Raw genomic sequence first — 21,111 nt, forward strand, 5'->3', positions numbered from 1 at the left:
GGTAGTCACAGGTAACCCAGAATTGCATATGTGCAGGTGAGTGAGCACACAGAGAAGGGAAGAGCACTACGTCCTCTCTGGCAGCAGGAAGGTGTGTGCGCTCCACTGGGCTAGCAAACATGTTTGCAGGCTACTAACCTTCTTGGGCTCATGGTCAAGGCTGACTGAATGGGACCTTTGGTCGTGCGAGATCAAGCAGGGAATTCAGGGAAAGGAAAGGCAGATTTGAGAGGATCGGCAACAGCTGGTAGGAACTCCCTCCGGAGAGAGGTGTGTCAGGCACCTTGATTATTCGCCTTCCCGCAAATGCCTTTTGACACTTGAGGAGTGCATATTTTTTAGAACACACCTTATTTTTTGTGATTGTAGGCTGTTTTAAACAGTTTCTAATGCTGTGTTTTAGTGCTGCAACCTGCCCCGTGACCTTAAGATAAAGGGCGGGTAATTAATAATGATAATAATTTTACATTCTTGGGTTTGAATGAAAATCTGCTGAAGATTGTTGTGTGATCCTTTCCCGCCCACAGACAAGGAAAGGAAGCTGCTCCAGAACATTTCCCGCCCCTCGTTTCTTTGGACAATGATGGGAATAATTTTAAGTCAGCCACAACAATGCAGCAAGGACTGAATGGGCGTTGTTGAGGTCCCAGAGCAGCTTAAAAGAAAACAAATACTCGGGGTGTCTTGGAAAAGAGCAAAGATGCAGGATAAATGAAAACCTCCCTGCAGATAGTGACAAAAGCCAGTGTAGATTTTCACAACCATCTGTTTCCCCCTCGTCCCTCCCTTGGATCATTGGAATGGGTTGTAAACTTGAAATTAGGGCTCCAGGGATGATGCAGGAAGTTGAAGGCACCCCATAAGGAGGAAGGGAACACCCGGCAAGAACAGAACTTTAAGGAAGAGCCATAACTCAGTGGCGGAACACCTGTTTTGCATGCAGAAGGTCCCATACACACAAAATTAAGACGCCAAGTACCATCATCACATCTGCGTTCCTATTTTCTTATTACCCAAATTTTGGTACAATTCTATTCTATTCTATTCTATTCTATTCTATTCTATTCTATTCTATTCTATTCTATTCTATTATACTATTGCATTGCATTCCACTTCCACCCTACCTTTTTTCTGAAGCTGGCATATGTTAGGTAAAGGTAAAGGTAAAGAGACACCTGACCATTAGGTCCAGTTGTGACCAACTCTGGGGTTGCGGGGCTCATCTCGCTTTATTGGCCAAGGGAGCCGGCGTACAGCTTCCGGGTCATGTGGCCAGCATGACTAAGCCGCTTCTGGCGAACCAGAGCAGCGCACGAAAATGTCGTTTACCTTCCCGCCAGAGCGGTACCTATTTATCTACTTGCACTTTGACGAGCTTTCGAACTGCTAGGTTGGCAGGAGCAGGGACCGAGCAACGGGAGCTCAACCCATCACGGGGATTTGAACCGCCAACCTTCTGATCGTCAAGTTCTAGGCTCTGTGGTTTAACCCACAGCGCCACCCGCGTCCCTATATGTTAGGTACTTCCTCTCATTTAATCCCCACAGCAACCCTGTGAGGTAGGTTAGGCTGAGAGGCAGCGATTGGCACCCAAGGCCCTACAGTCAGCTTCACGGCTGAGTGGAGATTTGGACCCTGGTCTCCCAGGTCCTAATCCAATGCTCTAACCACCACACCGCACTGGATCTCTCTTCCAGACGGGAAACCCTTTCAATAAGATCACATGCATCAAAAGAGAAGAAGAGAGCATAGCGTTTTTTGCTTCCAGACAATTGGCTGTGCCCAGATACAAACTGCACCAGCTAATTAAATCCATCCATTGCCTGTTCTTAATAATAAGGGTTCCTATGGCACAGCCATGTCCTTGGCGCTTGCAAAGTATAGAACAGGTCTCTGCTGAAAGGGATTTACAATCCAGAAACTGATGTGGGGACACAATGGAAACGGAAGAAGCATGGAGGCTTGGGATGTTATGTTGTGTGGAGGGAGAGGCAGAAGAAGGTTCTGCGCCTACAGAAGTCCCAAGTTCTTAGGTTGGGCTAAAGTATGGCTCTCCTAGGGTGAAACTGGGCAACGCTTCTTCATCAGATGGTGCAACTCTATTATTTAAACTGGGTACTGAGCAATCATTAAATATTATCATTATTATTAATTGCATTTATATCCCACCTTTTCCCCTCCAAGGAACTCAAGGCAGTTTACATGGTCCTCCCCCTCCTCAGTTTAATTCTCGCAACCACCCTGTGAGGTAGGCTGGGCTGAGAAGCCAGCTCAAGGTCACACCAGAGAACTTCATGGCCCAACAGGGATTTGAACCCTGGTCTCCTATGTCCTAGTCAGAAATGCTAACCACTACACCATTCTGGATCGTGACGCCTCTCTATTGTACATGCAGAAGGGAAAGGAGATAGCTCCCTGGCCCCAGGGAGCCTACAGTTTAAAGGCTGACAGCTCAGACACCGGGAGCTGACGCTTTGAGTGTGGAAGGTTCCCCCCCCCCCCCAAAAAAATTCAATTCTCAGCAAGTCTGGGGAAGGGCTGGCAAAGACCAACATACCTTAAATTCCATGGAAGTCTACAGCTCAGTGGCAGAGCCCACGTTTGCCTACAGAAGGTCCCAGCCCCAATTTCTAACATCCCCTGCCTGAAAAACCCCAGGGAATATCTGCTGTTAGTGTCCGTGCAGGCAGCTACCAACGCTCCAAAAGGCCGTTGCAGGAGAGGCGCAAAGGGGTTAAGCTTTTGGGGATGCTGCTTTCTCCGGAACAGAGATCAGTCCTGTCCCCTCCTCCCCTCCCCAAGCCTCACCAAAAGGGACTTCCATCGCTGCCCCATCACCGCCTCGCAGCTGTGGCCTGGCATGGAACATCTGCTGCGGGAGAAGTCAGGCGCGAGCTGGGCACCTCCTATTCTGTGCCGAAAAAGCTTGAGAAAAGGAAAAACTGAACGGGGGGGGGTCTCTCTCACTGCTCCCAACCACCTGGTTCCCCCCTCCTCGCCCATCCCACCTCCCTTCCCCTCCTCTGGCCCCCGCTCAGCATCGCCAAAGCAGCAGAGGCGCACAAACACACACTGTGAGCTTTGAGCTTGATCCGGCTCCCGCGGCTGCTGATTGGCTGCTCTGTAGCTGGGGAAGGGAGCCACAGCTGCCGAAAATGTCAACATCCGTGCGCTTGTGAGCAAGCAAATGAGCACCCGCTGCGCACTGTGAGGAACGCGGAGGAGCGGTGCCATGGACCCCGCAGTTCAGGGCCTGGGACAAGTGGTGAGGTGGTGTCAGATTGGTGGTCCAAAGAGATCTCCCCAAAAGCAGATAGATGTAAGTAGAGCCTGGCTGCTGGATCATGCCCGTGGCACACCTCACCCAGGATCCTGTTCTCACAATGGCCAACCAGATCATCCAGTTGTAGACTTAGGATCCCCTAAAGAGTCATCCAGTCTAACCCCCTGCAATGCAGGAGTCACAGATAAGGAATCACTAACAGGTGGCCATCCAACCTCCGTGTCAAAACCTCCAGGACGTTTCTGAGCACAATTCAAAGTGTGGGTGCTGACCTTTAAAGCCCTAAACAGCCTCGGTCCTGTATACCTGAAGGAGCGTCTCCACCCCCATCATTCAGCCCGGACACTGAGGTCCAGCGCCAAGGGCCTTCTGGCGGTTCTCTCGCTGCGAGTAGCCAAGTTACAGGGAACCAGGCAGAGGGCCTTCTCGGTAGTGGCACCCGCCCTGCGGAACGCCCTCCCACCAGATGTCAAAGAGAACAACTACCACCAGACTTTTAGAAGACATCTGAAGGCAGCCCTTTAAGGAAGCTTTTAATGTTTGATGCATTACTGTATTTTAACGTTTTGTTGGAAGCTGCCCAGAGTGGCTGGGGAAACCCAGCCAGATGGGCAGGGTATAAATAATAAATTATCATTATTATTATTACTCCAAGGAAGGAGAGCCCACCACCGCAGGCAGTCTGCCCTAAGGGCCTGTGGGAAAATCTCAAGCAGGACCTGAGCACAACCAGACCTCTCCCCCCCTCTGGCTTCCAGCAACTGGTGTCCAGGGAGAACAGAGCCATCGTGGCTAGTGGACACTGGTAGCCCACTCCTCCCCATGATTTCGTCATCCAAGTTGGTCACCATCACGGCCTGTTTGGGAAGGGAGTCCGGCAGTTTTAATTAGGCGCTGAGTGAAGAAGTCATTCCTTTTATCTGTCCTGAATCTTACAACATTCAGCTTCATCGGATGTCCACGAAGTCTAGCGTCATATAAATTTAATGAACTGTAACAATGATTAAATAAATAAGTAAGTAATCCTCCAAAGTGAAGGGAGGGGGGCTTTATCTGGGCTTCATGGAAGGGTCCTAATTCCTATCTTTTGAGCAGAGGTCAGCAAACCTTTTCAGCAGGGGGCCAGTCCACTGTCCCTCAGGCTTTTTTTGGGGGGGGGGGGAATAATGAGCGAATTCCTATGCCCCATAAATAACCCAGAGATGAATTTTAAATAAAAGCACACATTCTACTCATGTAAAAACACACTGGTTGCCGGACCGCCCAGACGCTGGATTTAGAGGGCGATTGGGCCGGATCCAGCCCCCGGGCCTTGGTCTGCCTACCCATGCTATAATAATAATAATAATAATAATAATAATAATAATAATAATAATTTATACCCTGCCCTCCCCTGCCAGAGCTGGGCTCAGGGTGGCTAACACCAGTAAAATTACAATAAAAACATAATGGGGGGGGGAACACCCAATTAAAAATACAGGTTAAAATACAATTTAAAATGCAGCCTCATTTTAAAAGTAGCCGATAAATCAAGACCATAAGGGGAGGGAAACATAAGGGTCAGACTGAGTCCAAACCAAAGGCCAGGCGGAACAGGTCTGCCTTGCAGGCCTTGCAGAAAGATGTCAAGTCCCGCAGGGCCCTGGTCTCTTGTGACAGAGCGTTCCACCAAGTTGGGGCCAGTACTGAAAAGGCCCTGGCTGAGACCAATCCAACCCTCTTGCGACTTGGGACCTCCAAAGTGTTGTCAGTTGTGGACCTTAAGGTCCTCCTGAGGCATACCAGGAGAGGGGAGAAGCAGTCCCGTAGGTATGTGTGTCCTAGGCCACATAGGGCAGTTACTTGCTATATGCTTGCTAACAATGCCGTTTGCTTGTGACTATAACTGGAAACTGCATACACTGAGCGGTTCAAGTGAGAGCCTAGCCCAATGCTCCAGCCAACTGAAGGGCTGATTGGATGAATGGTTTATGCCCTCTAATTTTGCTACCAGCTCTTTAAGTCTCCAAGCTGCAACCTGACCTGCTCCTTCCTCGCAGCCACAGAAGTGATGCCCCCCACTTCCCCTGGTGCTGGCACCAACAATTTCCTAGGGCTTAATGAGTGACCCAGAATCTTCCAGAAATGAAAAAGCAGAGCACCCCACCCACGTGTTCAGTTCATGGAGGAGCGGAGGTTGCCAGCCAGTGGTCAGGAAAGCATCGCAGCACAGTCCTACCCATGTGTACTCAGGAGGAAGCGGGTGCAGGATTGTGGCCTTGTGCAGCAAGGTGGTGGGCTGACGGGAGGTGTTTAAGCAGAGCTTGGAAGGCCACCTGCCAGTGGTTCTTTAGCTATGATTCCTGCATTGCAGGGGGCTGAACGAAATGACCTTTGGGGTTACATTCCAAATCTACAATTGTATGATTCTACAGTTTATATAGCCAAAGTGACATTAAGGTCCATGAATAACCATAGCTTAGAGGTCCCAGGCCCTAAGGAAGCCAGATTATCCCCTACCAGGGCCAGGGCCTTCTCAGTGATGGCTCCGACCTGGTGGAATGCTCTGTCCCAGGAGACTAAGGCCCTGCAGGATTTCACTTCCTTCCGCAGGGCCTGTAAGACAGAGCTATTCCACCTGGCTGTCAATTTGAACTTAGCCTGATCTTTTATTCTCCTTCCTTCCCTCCCCTTTTTATGAAGATTCCCCACTATGGGATCCCACAGCTAATTCTCTCCTGGTCTCCTCGCTGGCCCAAATAGGCCTAATTTAGTCAGCTAGCCCTGGTGATCATCTAATGTTTATTGGATGGATTTCCCCCCTCAATTGATTTTTGAATTCTGATTTTTTTGTTAATCACGTTTTTATGCCTTTTTTTGTTGCATCAATTATGTGTTTTAAATTTGTTGTTAGCCGCCCTGAGCCCGGTTTTCTGAACCGGGAATGGCGGGGTATAAATATGTATGTATGTATGTATGTATGTATGTATGTATGTTGTCACAATGAATATATTACTTCTAAAAGTATAAGACCAGTCTTCTGGACATGTGCAGAGCACCATCACGGCAATCCTTCAGCTCAGATTCCTGCATTTGCAGGGGGTTGACTAGAGGACCCCTGAGGTCCCCACCAACTCTGCATTTCTATGGTCCAAAGCCTCTGCCCTGCCTGCAACAGCCCTTCCCCAATCCTTCATGATTACTCATAAAAGGAAAGGGCTCCGTCATAACCTAGAAACATCCATCCCTCCAAAGGCTGGAGCCTTTCCCAGCAAATCAATCACTCAGCCCCCTCCTGACACATCCGTTCTTCTCTCTGACTTCCTTCAAAGGTTCGCTCTTGATAGATGACTCTACCTGAACCCAGAGACCAGAAAGAAGTGGCGGGATGCATCCTGCTCAGGTCTCAGGAGACCGCTTAGTTGCGACCGTCATGGGTTGCTGTGAAATGACCTGGTTGCCCTCTCCCTCTCTCTCTCAGCAAACAATTCCGCGTGCTCTTTCAAAAGATGGATGCTAATACCTGCCAACTGTGTGGGAGCACAGGGTTTAAACCAGTATTCCTGTGGATAAGAGCATAAGAAGAGACTTTTGGATCAGACCACGGGTTCATCCAGTCCAGCATCCTCTTCTCATGATGGTCAACCAATGAGAAACCTGCAGGCATGAACTGAGCACAAGTGCAATCCTCTCTCCTCCTTCTCGCACCTGGTATTCAGAAGCCTTGCTGTCTCCAACCCATTGTGGCTTGCAGCCATCGACAGCCCGCTCCTCCATCAAACTGTCCAGTTGCTTTTGGTGACCATCACTGCCTCCTTTGGGAGTGAGTTCCATAGTTAAACTATGCGCTGAGTAAATAAATACTTTCTTTTATCCATCCTGAATAATAATAATATAATATTAATTTATTATTTATACCCCGCCCATCTGGCTCGGCTTCCCCAGCCACTCTGGGCGGCTTCCAACAAAATATTAAAATACAGTAATGAATCAAACATTAAAAGCTTCCCTAAACAGGGCTGCCTTCAGATGTCTTCTAAAAGTCTGGTAGTTGTTTTTCTCTTTGACATCTGGTGGGAGGGCGTTCCACAGGGCGGGTACCACTACCGAGAAGGCCCTCTGCCTGGTTCCCTGTAACTTGGCTTCTTGCAGTGAGGGAACCAGCAGAAGGCCCTCGGCGCTGGACCTCAGTGTCCGGGCAGAATGATGGGGGTGGAGACGCTCCTTCAGGTCTACTGGACCGAGGCTGTTTAAAGGTCAGCACCAACACTATGAATTGTGCTCGGAAACGTACTGGGAGTCTTTCAAGACCGGTGTTATGTGGTCTGGTGGCCGCTCCCAGTCACCAGTCTAGCTGTTGCATTCTGGATTAGTTGTAGTTTCCGGGTCACTTTCAAAGGTAGCCCCACGTCGAGCGCATTGCAGTAGTCCAAGTGAGAGATACCCAGAGCATGCACCACTCTGGTGAGACAGTGCAGATGGGTCTCAGCCTGTGTACCAGGTGGAGCTGGTAGACAGCTGCCCTGGACACAGAATTGACCTGCACCTCCATGGACAGCTGTGAGTCCAAAATGACTCCCAGGCTGCGCTCCTGGTCCTTCAGGGGCACAGTTACCCTATTCAGGACCAGGGAGTCCTCCACACCTGCCCGCCTCCTGTCCCCCAAAAACAGTACTTCCAACTTCTATCATATCACCTCTTACTTGCCCTCCAGAATGAAAACCTTTCTTTGTAGGTGAGCAACTGCATCCCCTTGATCCTACTTCCTCTGTCAAAGGCAGTCTGCCTCTGAATGCCAGTCCCTGAAATCACAGGTGGGGAGAGTTGGTGTTGCACTCAGGCCAGGCTTTCCATGGGCATTTGGCTGGCCACTCTGAGGAGGGCTGGACTATGTGGAATTTTGGTCTGACCCAGATCTTAGCTTGTTCTGATGCTATTAGGGGCCCCTTGGTCTCTGCTCCACATGGGCTGCCAGCTGGAGAAAGAAAGTTACTAGCTGTTCTAGGTAGGACAGGTGTACACACTAACTTAGAATGCCCCTGGACTAGGGACTTGTGTGAAACCAGAATGGGCCAATTCAATGCTAGCATCCTATGTACATAGGTACATACATAAAGGTAAAGGGACCCCTGACCGTTAGGTCCAGTTGTGGATGACTCTGGGGTTGCGGTGCTCATCTCACTTTATTGGCCGAGGGAGCCGGCGTACAGCTTCCGGGTCATGTGGCCAGCATGACTAAGCCACTTCTGGTGAACCAGAGCAGCACACAGAAATGCCGTTTACCTTCCTGCCGGAGTGGTACCTATTTATCTACTTGCACTTTGACGTGCTTTCGAACTGCTAGGTTGGCAGGAGCAGGGACCGAGCAATGGGAGCTCACCCCCTCGCGGGGATTCGAACCGCTGACCTTCCGATCGGCAAGTCCTAGGTTCAGTGTTTTAACCCACAGCGCCACCCGCGTCCCTACAATTTATACACTGCTTGACTGTAAAAAGCCTAAAAGCAGTTTACGAAAAGATGAAACAATAAAAGTACCACTAAGAAAAATTAACAGCAATAACTTCAGACATTTCAAAAGCTAAAACAACAATAGACAAAAAACAGATGAAGACTTGCATTAACTTTCTGAACACCTGAGTAGGTTTGTGTAACAAAACTGTTTTTAGCAGGTGCTGTAAAGGGTACAATGAAGGTGCCTGCTTCATTTCAAGAGGCAGAGAGTTCCAAAGCTCCCAGTTGCTCTGTGCTCACTAAGTCTGGGCTGCTGGACATTGAGAGAGGCTATACATCTCTGCTAGGTTTGTCGTTTGTCCAGTTTTGGGCTTGCGTCTGAAGAAATGCAGCTTCCAGATCAGCGGTGAAGAACTATAAAATCCACAATGTTTGGAGACCTCTTTAGATGGCTGAAATCCAGACACCCTGCCTCCAATCAAATTAGTCCACAAGGCTGCCGGGAAGACAAGGGTGAGGGCAGAGGGGCAGGAGTCATGGAAGATCTTTCAGAGAGCTACTCATCCACTACATGTGTCTTGTGAAATCAGGCTAATGAACAGGATTTATGGCTTGACAGTTACGATTCAGAAAAGGGTGCCTTTGCAACAAGAAGGAGCAACAGCCCCTGGGCTGAAGACTGGGCGATGTCTATCAGCCATGGCAGCCCAATGGAACCTCTTCCTTCAGTGGCAGTCTACCCTGGAATACCACGTGAGGCAAAAACAGCAGGAGAAGGGCCCCAGCCCCAACGCAGAAACATCTGGGAAGAGCACTACACAAAGTAGGCTGCTGCCATCTTTCCAGGGAGAAGGGAACTCTCAGGGGTTTAACGGAGCAAAAGTGGCACTGACAACCATTTTTATCTCCACTTTCCCCACGCAAGGTGGAAGCTTCAGCCAATGTTCAGCCTGACAGGCCTTGAACACAGCTGGGGTGCCAAAAGGTTGGGGGAGAGAAGGAGCCAAAAATGTGTCTTGTGAAACCGACTCTTTGAACAGCAAAGGAAAAACTGAGGCTGCAGAAAGGCCTTTGCTTTCGGATTCTCCCCATCCCACCACTCTGCGGTCATCTCAACAGTGACACGAAAAGGCTCTTTTTGCAGTAAGGTTCCTCCAGGTGCGCTTCTGCTCACTTGCGCTCTGGTAAAATGCAGCCACCCCCACCACAAAAGCGCTGTGATAGAGGCAATGAATGAGAACTGCTCCAAGGTTGCTTTTTGGCAGCATGTTATCTATGTGCTACTGTGCATCTGTAATTGCAGGGGCAAGGACAGGAAGTTGTGGGCGCAGAGCACTCTGTACAGAAGTCAGGAAGAAAAGGAAAGCTGAGGCTCGGGGGGGGGTAGTGGTTAGGGCGTTGGACCGGGATGTGGGAGAGGTCAGAGTTCAAATCCACACTTGGGGCAGTCTCTCAGCCTAGCCTACCTCACAGGGTTGTTGTTGTTGGGGGGGGGTGAAATGAGGAGGGGGGAGCAGTGTGTGCTCTACCTTGAGCTCCTTGTAGGAAACATGGGGTGTAAACATACCAAAACGTGACAACCGATAATAGTATCTCTTCGACCACTGTGGGAAGTGGGACATTGGGCTCGATGGGCCCTTGGCCTAAACCAACAGGCCTCTTCTGAGACTCTTAAGCAAGGGTCAGCAAACTTTTTCAACAGGGGGCCGGTCCACAGTCCCTCAGACCTTGTGGGGGGCTGGACTATATTTTTTTGGGGGGGGGGATGAATGAATTCCTATGCCCCACAAATAACCCAGAGATGCATTTTCAATAAAAGGACACATTCTCCTCATGTAATAACACACTGATTCCCGGACCGTCCGCAGGCCGGATTTAGAAGGCGATTGGGCTGGATCCGGCCCCCAGGCCTTAGTTTGCCTACCCCTGCTCTTAAGCATTGAGAGGAGGCTGAAGCAGGGAATGCAACCGGCCCAGAAGGTGGGCAGAGCTGAGAGTTTCTCACAGCCCTGAGTCGCACAGGTGAGGAAAGCTGGAAGTCCCCATATTGATGGGAATTAACCAGGCACATCTTTGGCCGCAGGGGCCTCAGGAGCAGCTAATTACGCCATCTCTCTGTGCGGCAGGTCTCCAGGCTGATCTTCCTGCCAGTCTGCTGGAGGAGCCCGCTGACACCTTGGGGGTCTGCTCTTAGCTCACCCACCCACCCCTCGCCTTCCTAATTTGATTGCCAGTGCCCTGCGCTTCCCCAAGTCTCCTGGTGCCATGTCCCACCCAACGGCTGAGCACACACTGGGGATGTGAGAGACCAGCGAGAAAGGGTCCATGTTCAATGCTGAAAGGCTGCTTGTCTGGAGCAAGGCTGCTGATTCCTAAACTGGGACAGCTGCTTGCGCATGCCTGTCAACTAGCAGTATTAATACGCCCCACGTGTTACGCTGTGAAGAGGGAGGAAAGGCCTGGAATGCAAACTTTCAGAGGGATGCGCTGGATTAGATCTGAAGCCTCTCACTCACCTTCCATGCCTTTCTTTGGGTGGGTGGGGAGTTCCTGGCCTTTATTTCTGTGGACCACCAATAAGCCAGCACAGCAAATACTAAGACAAAAAAAAAAAAAAACCCCTCCACGACTGGATTACGGTATCCAAATCAATGAGATCTGCATACTTTAGCATCAGAGAAGATGGCCCAGGAACTCCCAGGGATCTCCTCCACTTCTGAGGTTACCAGCTGCCTTACTTGCTCTGGGGGTCCCTGGTGTGGTGCTTGTGGGTATCCTCTCAAGTCCCCCCACCTCCCCCAATTTGCATTTATTTATTTAAGTGTGGGGTTGGGTGGCTGTTTTTTTTAAGTTCAGTAGTACTGTAAGAATGCAAGAAGAGCCTGTTGGGTCAGGCCAGTGGCCTCTCTAGTCTAGCATCCTGCTCTCACAGTAGTCAGCCAGATGTCAGTGGGAAACCAGGTAGCAGGATCTAACCACAGGAGCAATATTCTCCTGCCTGCAGATTCCAGCAATCAGGGGCATCACTGCCTCAAACTTCCGATTCAGAGAACAGTCATCCTGGCTAGTAGCCATTAAAGAAGGACTTTCTTTTGCCTGTCCTGAATCTTCCACAAGTCCAAGTATTACAAGAGTGGGAGAAAACTTTTTCACTATCCACTTTCTCCACGCCCTGCAGAGTCTTACAAACTTCTATCATGTCATCTCTTATCCGCCTTTTCTCCAATCTAAAAATTACCAAATGCTAGAAATATGAATTCGGAGAACTGCTATACAGGTGATATAATGAAATTCAGTTACAGGGGACTTGAGGAAGTCAGTTATCAATGTAATGAGAATTAGGTATTTGAAGAAATAATTTTTCTTTGTGTTTAGTTTACTGCAGTGCAATGTGTTTTTCTTTGTTTTGTGTTTTGTTGGGTCATTTTTGTGATAAATGTGGGAAATCAATAACAATTTTGGAAAATAAAAATTACCAAACACTGCAACCTTTTCTCATAGGGGAGTCCCTCCATCCCCTTTCTGAACCTTTTCCAACTCAACAATATCGTTTTTGAGGCGAGGTGACTAGAATCGAACTTAGCACCATTGACTCGTAGTACATTATGATATTGGCAGTTTTTAAATATTTAATTCCCTTGTATCAAATTGAATGCATGGAGGAAGAGAGGCCTACTGGTGCCTATTGATGGCTTTGGGGGGGCTCCAGATTCAGGGGCAGTCTACCTTTAAATAACAGCTGCTGGGGAAAGAAAAGCAGGAGAGGGCTACTGCGCTCACATCACCTGGCTGGTCACTGCGGGGAAACAGGATGCTGAGTTGTTTGGGCCTTTGGCCTGACTCAGCAAGGCTTTGCTCAGCGCAGTGAGTAAGGTGGAAACTGAGATGGGGAGAGATGCTCCACAGAGGGCCGACTGTACTTCCTCTCTGCTCTGCTTTAAAAATAAAATATTTGCAGGCATGCAAAGAAAATGTTTTGATTTGGAAAATCAGAGAAATGTTGCTTCAGACAGTGCAAGAGAGCCCCCAAGTTGGGGAGGGGGAATTTGCTCATCCACCTCAGTGGATGTCAGCAGAGGTCAGAAGACACCCCACCTGGTGTCCTTTGCCATCCCACCTGAGGCAAAAGAGCAGGAAGCGAAGAAAGTGGCCTGCAATGCAGTGTGTGGTGACCCCACTGTCCAAAGACAAGACATGGGCCTGTTGGCGTGAAACTCTCCCTGTTTGTTCACTTGCTAAATGCAACGCACCTTCCAGGCATTGCTCCACTTCTGCATACCATTCCCTGTCCTACCGATGCTTTGTGACTCTTCCCTCTTTGCAAACATTGCTATAGAGCTCAGCAGGAGTGAAAAAAGTGACAGGTGGGAAGTCTGCATGGCCTTAAGGAAATCTCAGAAGCCACAAAGTTGGGAGAAGGCCACAGTTCAGTGGCAGAACACCTGCTCAGGGTGCAGAAGTCAATCTCTGCCACCTCCAAAGCATTAGGTAGAAGTTGAGGTGAAAGGAAGACCACCTGCTCCATTTACCGCCCCATAACCTTCCAAGTGCCATGGCACACTACTGCTGAGGTCCAAAGCAGCAGCAGCAGCAGTTTCCTGCATTGAAAAAAGTTCATCCAGCTGGATGGAAGTAAACCAAGAACAACAATTGTGAAGAGCTGCAAAGGGTAGCCCCATCTCAGGACAGGAAGTTAACAAGCATCTGTGCATTCAGCCTGTCACTTGGATGCAAGAGAGGCACAGCTGAATCCCCAAGGAGAAGACGGCACAGTTGGAAGAACAGAGAATCACACAGGAACACAACAGGCAAACTCATTGCAGTTGAACAGATAAAGGCTTCTAGGAGGCCAAAGTAACTTGCAAATATCCAACCACATCACACAAGCGGTTCTGTGACACAGCACACTATGGTAGGCCCTGGAATTATCGCAACTATCTTCACAACGCCCCTGCAAAGGAGGCCAGTATTAGGCAAGGAGTACAAACTGAGAGGATACGATGCAGCAACTTTGCTGAAAGGCAAGCTGCCTACATGTGGTTTTAGACAATGCCTAGATGCTACTGGTAACTCCAGCATCCAGCACCAAGAGTTCAGGGCAGAAGAATAAGCAAATAACCAAAGTTTGTCAGAATCAAATAAATCTGCCAGCCAGAAGCTGCAACCAAGTCAGAGCTTTGGTTTGTAAACTATGGCTTGCAAGCAACTTCCAGCTCATGCCTGCAGTTCTATTTGGATGTCTGAGCAAACTTGTGGTTGCTGCAAGTCTGGAAAGGAAAAGTAGAACCTGCAAGAGAAGGGAGGGAGGCAAGAGAAGGAGCATGCAAAGGCTTATGAAATGTTCCTGATCTTCAAGATCGGATTTTGCAATGTCTGAATTAAGTCGGAGTTGATAGGCACTGGGCTGCATCTGCTAATTGCTCCAGATACTCATCATCTCCTTAAGTGCAAAAGAGCTGTGATGGGTTAGACGGAAAGGGCAGGGAAACTGGGGTCCTCCCAGCTGAGCAGCCAGCATGGCCAATGGCTAAGGACAATGGAAGATGCAGTCCAAAGACATATGGATGGCCAGAGCTTCCCCACCCTCCAAATGCCAGGCCCAGAAGCCCACAACCAGGGGACAAAAGTGAGTGTCTTGCCTCGCCGTAGGCTGCTTCCCAGCAACCAGAATTCAAGAGTTAAACCAAGAAGTTGGAGGCAGCAATGCTTCTTGAAAACCACGCGAGGACAGAGTGCTAGTCTTGTGCTCAAATCTTGCTTGCATCTGGTTGGTCACTGTGAGACGAGAAGGCTGGACTAGCTGGTCCTTGATGACTAGAAGCCAATTAATGAGACTGATCCTCCTTGAATATTGCCTCATCTGCCTTTCACAGCCATCTAAGCTTAAATAGTGACTAATGCACATATTGTGGCAGTGAGTTCCTTAAGTCCGTTAAGCACAGTGGAAGAAACCCTTTGGTCTGCTCCTGAATTCCCTGCAGCTCCTTTCACTGGTCAATTCTCCCCACCCCACTGACGGAGAAAAACTCCACCTGTGCTTTTACTGTATCACATCATTTTATCACCATCGTCCTTTTTCCTGTCACTTAGCTGTCTTATAGGAGCACACAAGGGGGCTCCTTCCTTTGGCCCAGAAGGGTGGCAGCTGCCTCTTCAGAACCGGTCATAAGAACATAAGAACCTAAGAAGAGCCTGCAGGATGAGGCCCACGGTCCAATCCTAAAGCCATCCAAGTTGTTGGCCATCACTGCCTCCTGGGGGAGCAAATGCCATAGTTTTAACTGTGTATTGGGTCCATTCTGAGCACAGTACATGAACAGAACCAGCCCACCCGCCTCACCCTCAAGAAGACCCTTGATGAGCATCTCATTTCAAGTTAATTTCACAGCCATAATGGATTTTTCAGAAAGCATTTCTAGAACATATTTACTCTCCAACATCTTACTTCCTTTCGCATTTGGAATAACGCCCCTCCCTGCTCCCTTACACTTTCTATCTAATTCCCCAAGTCATCCCAATCCTTGAATAATTCCAGGTAGTTTCTTTTCTTTTTTTTTAATCAATAGCTGACAGACTTGTCAAATTACTTCGGGGACCAACAAAGCAATTTTTAAACATTCATAAACCCTTGCAGAACAGTTTAAGTGCGCTGAATTTTAAGAGCGAAAAGGTGAGGGCTGAACAAAAATGATCAAGCAGGATTACGGTTTTGTAAACGAGAATTTAATTCATCATTAATCCCCACACTCCTAACCTGCTGCAAAAAATGGGAGAGCAAGAGATGGGGAAAGCCCAGATGGGAAAAGAAAGAGGGGTGGGGAGCGAGGGGAACGTGCAGCAGCCCCGACCCGATTATTTCCTTGGAAGTCCCAAATGTCTAGAGGCTCCAGCATACAATAGTGTATTAATACAATCACAGAATTGTAGAGTTGGAAGGGACCTCCGAGGGTCATCTAGTCCAACCCCTGAAGGTAGCCTTCCTTCCTTCCTTCCTCTGTTCAGTGACTAATTAAGGCACCAAAGAGGGGCTGGTGGGCCAGGTAGGAAAGCTGCAGGGGCCTGCTATTCGTGGCGTGAGGAGCTCCACTGCAGAAGCATGCAGAGGGGCTGTGACTCAAGAAACATCCCAAGGGGGTTGCAGATTAGAAAGAGAGGAAACGTTTGCAGTCAGAGGGTCCAATTCCATCAATCTCTTGAGGGCCACATGGCAGCTGTGGGCAGGGCCAGGGGCAAAAACTGGTAAGGGGCAAAACCCCTTGCTTACAGGACTTGCAATGGCTGCCAATATGCTACCGGGCCAAGTTCAAGGTGTTGTTACTAACATAAAAGGTAAAGGTAAAGGGACCCCTGACTGCTTGGTCCAGTCGTGGCCGACTCTGGGGTTGCGGAGCTCATCTTGCTTTATTGGCCGAGGGAGCCAGCGTACAGCTTCCGGGTCATGTGGCCAGCATGACTAAGCCACTTCTGGCGAACCAGAGCAGCGCATGAAAACGCCGTTTACCTTCCCGCTGGAGCAGTACCTATTTATCTACTTGCACTTTGACGTGCTTTCAAACTGCTAGGTTGGCAGGAGCAGGGACCGAGCAACGGGAGCTCACCCCGTCGCGGGGATTCGAACAGCCAACCTTCTGATCGGAAAGCCCAAGAGGCTCAGTGGTTTAGACCACAGCGCCACCCGTGTCCCCTGTTACTAACATACAAGGCCCTAAACAAATCAGGTTGCTTGAGAGAGAGCCTTATCCCTTTATGCACCCAGTGAATCGCTGTGGTCTGTGGGAGAGTCTCTCTTGCAAGCTCCAAAGACCTCAGGAGCCAACTTTGCAATAACTCAGAGCAGGGCTTTTAGTGTGGCTGCCCCTGTCCTGTGGAATGGCATTCCTGTTTGAGATACTGCAGGTGCCTACTATCTGCACTCACTAGAAGAAGTGGGACAGATTTTTGTCCCATCAGGTTTTCATGGATAAATGGGTCTTTACCACGTATTTCCTGGTTTAAAACTATTTTATGCATAAATCACATTGAGACTGTGGTTTAGAAGGCAATTAATAAATTAACGGCAATAACAGCAACAAGGATAACTGCATCCCTGGAATAGCTCAGTCGGTAGAGCATGAGACGCTTAATCTCAAGGTTGTGGGTTTGAGCCCCACAACGAGCAAAACGATTCCTGCATTTACAGGGGCTTGGAATAGATGACCATTGGGATCCCTTCAAACTCTACAATTCTAACAATCTATGTTGCTGCTGTTGAGCCGTCTGTATGCTCAATGTATTAACATTGGTGCCTCTCCTGGTGGTAGGGGATGAATACATAAATTCTACTACTACTACTACTACTACCACCAATAATAATAATAATAAATTCTCCTCTAAAGCCAAAGGGATACCTACCTCCTGCTGTGTCCCAGGGCACTCAGGAAACACAAAACCCCTAAAACAGAGATTGCAGCTCCCTTTCATTTTAATCTTCCTCGGAGGCTGACTCATTATTGACAATGGAACCAGTGGTGAGACAGGCAAGGAGACAAGTGTGCTGGTGGGTTTGGGGGGGGGGCGGAAACGGCTGTCGCACAACCCCACTCCCTTCACCCTCCAACCTGACAGCCCCAAACGGCTGTAGATCTGCAGAAAATTTGAAAAAAATACCCACCCATAATGTCTTTCTTCCAAGGATTTTATTCCTCCCCCCCCCCTCCACTCCACCATATCCAAGTGACCTAGATATGACAGTTGTTTGCAAATATCTAATTCCAACGCAAGCTTTCCTTTTTTCTCTCTCCCTCCTCCTTTCCTTCCCAAGCATGGGAAAGGCAGCTCTCAGCTAACATCTGCCCCAATTATTTCCTCGGACTGCAAAAAGGAACATATCTGGGAGGCTGGAAATAATTAATGCAAACAGCTTTAGCCATGGATTTTTTTTTAAAAGGAGAAGAAGAGAGGTGGGAGGGAGGGCGAGAGAGAGAGAAAAAGTCAGGCAATCGACTTGAGCGTTTGATGTTTTCAGAGCAATGAGGACTGCTGAAAAGGGAATTTGGTGTACTTGTGGCAGAAGCAAGTAGAAAGCACCACACCGAAAAAACAACAACACCCTAGCGTGGTGCTTCACATGAGATACTGGGGAGAAAGGGGTAATCTTAGCCCTGTCTTGGCCCTGAAGGCAGGAAGCAACAGCAAAAATGACAACAGCTCTGAGCACACACAAAGAGCCCAGAAAGAGGAACTATCTGTAAGATTTCGGTAATTGCCACCAATGCCCTTATCTGGTCAGGTGGAGTACTGGGAAGTCCTGGCCAATGTGATGGATGATGCTTTGTGTAGAAAGATCTCATTCTGTTCTCACAGTGGCCAGCCAGATGCCCGCTATGGGAAACCCACAAGCGGGTCCTGGGCGCAAGAGCATTGCTCACCCCACTCCTGTGGCTTCTGGGAACAGGGACTGAGAAGCACCACTGACTCCAACCGTGGAGGCAGAGATCAGCCATCCCATAATTAATGCAAATAATGATTATTGTGGGGGCGGGGGCAGAGGGAGAGAAAGGTTTGAAGCCTACCTGCAAACACAAAAGTGCAATTAAGGGTTATTCAGACCTGATTATGAGAACTCCGGTCTTCCCACACCCCAATGGCAAAAAGTGCCTCAGAACAGCCACACTCGCCAGGGTGTGTCAGTCTCAAGAATTCAATATAATTCCTTGAGTAAACACACCTAGGACTCAGCTAAGGCAAACATGAGGATTCCTTGTTAAGTGACTTTTCTTGGAGGTAGGAAACACCTCAAGGACACCAGTATGAAAGGATAACTCAAATGGGCCAAATCATCAGAGCGGTGATATTCTGAGTCTAAACCAACTCCGGCCCTCCAGATGTTTGGGACTACAATTCCCATCATCCCTGACCACTGGTCCGGTTAGCTAGGGATAATGGGAATTGTAGTCCCAAACATCTGGAGGGCCAGAGTTTGCCTAGGCCTGGTCTAAACTCACCCCCTCAACTGTTCTCTCTGGACCCCCTGAATGCTCAGTGTCAGATTCCTTCAGGGATATGTGGAAGGTCACGCATGGCCACTAAATCCAGAATAATTCCAGCTCCTGACTTCCATGCTCTGAATAGAATCACAGAAACACAGAGCTGGAAGGGAACCTGCAAGGGTCATCTAGTCCAACCCCCTGCAAGGCAGAAAGCACAGCTATAGCATCCCTGGCAGGTGGCCAGCCAACTCCTGCTTAACAACCTCTAAGGAAGGAGAGTCTACCACCTCCCAAGGGAGACAACTTCACTGTCAAACAGCTCTGACCCTTAGAAAGTTATTCCTAATGTTTAGTCAAGAGTCTCATTTCTTGTCATTTGGGTCCAACGGTTTGGGTCCTGCACTGTAGAGCAGCAGCTTGCTCCATCTTCCATGTGACAGCCCTTCAGATATTTGAAGATTATAATATTAGCAATCCAGTATTATGCTACTGGATTGCCCTGGTATGCCCCACAGAGAAACTTACGGTCTTCAAATAAAAACATCTTGAAGGTCCCAGGCCACAGAGAAGTTAGGCTGGCCTCAACTAGAGCCAGGGCTTTTTCGGCTGTGGCTCCGATCTGGTGGAACACTCTGTCACCAGGGCCCTGCAGGACTTGACATCTTTCCGCAGGGCCTGCAAGACAGAGTTGTTCCACCAGGTCTTTGGCCAGGGCACAGCCTGACTCCCTCCCTCGGCAATCTCCGCAGAGCTCTGGCCCAATGGTTGCCAGTGGCTTGAATTAATTAATTTTATAATGAATGATTTTAGAGTGTTGTTTATGCTGTACTTTTATACTGTTTTATTGTTGTTAGCCGCCCTGAGCCCGGCTTCAGCTGGGGAGGGCTGGATATAAATAAAATTTATTATTATTATTATTATTATTATTATTATTATTGCCAATAGTATATGTGAAAAGCATCTAGAGGTCTTAGTAGACCACAATGCCAGCGTACTGGAAGAGGCAAAGATCACCAGTGTTGAAGCAATGATTCTTCAACATCAACTTCGTTGGACGGGTCACGTTGTTTGGATGCCTGATGATCATCTTCCAATGCAACTACTCTATTCCGAACTTAAGAATGGAAGTGTAATGCTGGTGGTCAACAAAAGAGGTTTAAAGACTCTCTCAAGGCAAATCTTCAAAAATGTAGTATAAACACTGGCAACTGGGGAAAACTGGCCTGTGAGAGCTCCAATTGGAGAACAGCCTTTACCAAAGGTGTCGTGGGCTTTGAAGACACTTGAACTCAGGACGAAACGGAGAAACGTGCAAAGAGGAAGGCACGCTTGGCAAACCCTCATCCATGATCAACCTCCGCTCCAGAAACCTTTGTCACGCCTGTGGAAGGAAGTGTGGATCCAGAATTGGCCTCCACAGTCAGTTACAGACTCACTATTTAGACCACGTTCATGGAAGACAATCTTACTTGGCTACGAAGGATCGCCAAGGAAGAAGAAGAGTGTTCAGATCAAGGGAAGTCATTGTCCCACTCTATTCTGCCTTGGTCAGACCACGCCTGGAATACTGTGGTGTTATCAGCACCATGCTCTAACCAACTAAACTATATCAATATTTCTCCGTTTAGAAACTCCTATCCATCTTGGTCTCCCTTCTCTTTGAGTATTTCTGACCATGGGATCTCACCCAGTAGCTCCTTCAGCTTTTTGAAACTGGTCTTCTTAAAGTCCAGAGTGCATGTCCAACTACACTCAACTTTCCCTTGCCTCTGTATCATGAAACCCAAGAGGACATGATCACTTCCTCCCAAGTTTCCCAGTACTTCCACTTTGTTGATCAGTTCCTTCCCGTTGGTGAGGACCGGGTCCAATACAGATGATCTCCGTGTTGCTTCTTCCACCTTCTGGGAAATGAAATTGTCAATGAGGCTGCTGTTTCTTTTGCCCTTCAAGGCTTTCATTCCGTCTGTGAGAACTTCCCACAATCACCTGAGGCATCTCTGGTGGCACATACCAGTCTGGGTAAATGCAGCCCCAGGCACCAAAATACACTGTGGACGAGGAAACGGGAAACACTGTGTGCTTGCAAAAAAAGAAGAAAGTGGCAAAACGCAACATTTCCCCTCCTCTCCATAAATTGCACAGATTTGAGTCCTCAGGAGGAAGGCGGGGGAAACACCCTTTGCGTGAAACACAACCAGGCCGGCTATAAAAAGAGCATCCTGTTTTTGAGACACAGTTTGGTTGTTTGGGGATCTTTTCTCCTTCTAAAATCACCGTTGGAAGGAGGGGTGTAAACTGGAGTGCCAGATTGCAGCTCCAGAAGAACGAGAGGAATTTTCTTTGGGCCTGCAGGCGGAAGGAGGCGATGGTGAAAGCATGCACTAGGAGCCACCCCTGGAATGGTTTTGTTTTCTGAGCAACACAAAC

At 48.7% G+C, this 21,111-nt stretch overlaps 1 protein-coding gene across 10 annotated transcripts in view; it reads right to left on the bottom strand.

The window, feature by feature from the left end:
• The window catches only part of DAB2IP (DAB2 interacting protein), a 316,629-nt gene that overhangs the window by 75,311 nt on the left and 220,207 nt on the right, over positions 1-21,111 (bottom strand). The gene's annotated exons all lie outside the window — the stretch shown is intronic.

Source organism: Podarcis pityusensis, assembly GCF_964106645.2.
Source record: "Podarcis pityusensis genome assembly, chromosome: Z".
In the NCBI taxonomy this organism is placed as follows: Eukaryota; Metazoa; Chordata; class Lepidosauria; order Squamata; family Lacertidae; genus Podarcis; species Podarcis pityusensis.